Raw genomic sequence first — 1,418 nt, 5'->3', positions numbered from 1 at the left:
TGCAATCTAAAGAATTTCAGAAATTGCATTCAACTGTTGCCCTTAAAAAAAAAATAGTAATGATGCTGATGATGATAAACTGAGCCCAGAAGCCAGTTTGGACTATAAGCCGAAGGTATTTTACTTACAAAAGACTATTTCTGTTTTTAAAATAACAAAAACAATAAAACAACAACAATAATAATAATAAATGAGTTTTTGAGAGACCACAAGAGAATAACTCTATGATCTTCCCTTATCCCAAGGACTTCTAGCAAAGAAGCCCAGGGCCTGGTGAGGTAGAGAAGTCAGGATCACACCCAGCACTTCAAGGGTTAAACTCAGCCCAGAGCCTCACACCTGACTGGCCCAATACTGGAAGGAGATTTGGGGGGGGGCGGTTGTGGTTTTTTTCTTCTCCAAGGGGGAGGGGATGAACACCTTCAGTGGCAGGGTTTGAAGATACTAAGGAGTTTTCCTCCCTTTTCCTTACGCCACCAGGCTCCTCTCCCTCCCCTTCCCCAGCCCCTGTCCTGGCTGCCAGCGTGTTAAATTAATGCAGTAAGAAAGTCTGAAGGTTTTTCGGGGTTTTGTTTTGGTTTGGTTTTTCAAGGCAATCCTGGCCAAAGGGAGATGAGGACACGCTCATAAAAACAAAAACAACCGAGATGCAGGAGGGTTGCTGAGCCCTAGTGGGGGGCTAACTGTGGACAACAACTCCCCCCCTACACACACACACACACACACACACACACACACACACACTCCCCAGCCCAGACGCTGCTTGAAACTTGCCCTGTGCTGTCTCAAGCTATGGGACCTCTTTCCTGCAGCGATCATAACTTATTCGGCGGGGATCAAGCACGCAGAGACAGATAGCAGGAAAGGGGAACAGCCAGAGAGGGGGACAGAGGGGAGCCAGAGGAGCGGGATCCCGGGACTGTGATGCACCAGCCTGAGACATCTCCAAGATTCCACTGACTGCTTTCGCCTACCCACCCCCAGGCCAGAACCATAAAGCCTCCCTCTCTCTCTCTCTCTCTCTCCCTCTCTCTCTCTCTCCATCTCTCTCCATCTCTCTCTCCATCCCTCTCTCATTCTGTGCCAAGATGCTCACCCAATCCAACTGTCTGAAGACAGTGCTCTGATTCTTTTTTTTCCTCCTCTTCCTCCCCCTCCTCTCCATCCCAAACTCCTTCAGCTAAATTTTTATTTAAACCGAAAAAAAGACAATTTAAAAAAGAAAACAAGGGTTCAAGGAAAAAAAAAAGAAAAGGAAAGGAAAAAGGAAAAACATACCCACCCCCAAACGACAAGGCACACGCGCGCTTTGGAGTTTCCACTCTCCACGGTCCTGGAAAAAAGCCCGGACGCTGTCCGTGGTGCTGACCATCCGGCTGCATGCCGCTGTCCGCGGTACCCGCCTAGGAGCATCCTCG

This window comes from Dipodomys spectabilis, unplaced genomic scaffold (genome assembly GCF_019054845.1).
Source record: "Dipodomys spectabilis isolate Male_0828 unplaced genomic scaffold, ASM1905484v1 ptg000119l, whole genome shotgun sequence".
NCBI classification, from domain to species: Eukaryota; Metazoa; Chordata; class Mammalia; order Rodentia; family Heteromyidae; genus Dipodomys; species Dipodomys spectabilis.
This window is presented reverse-complemented; position numbering follows the sequence as displayed.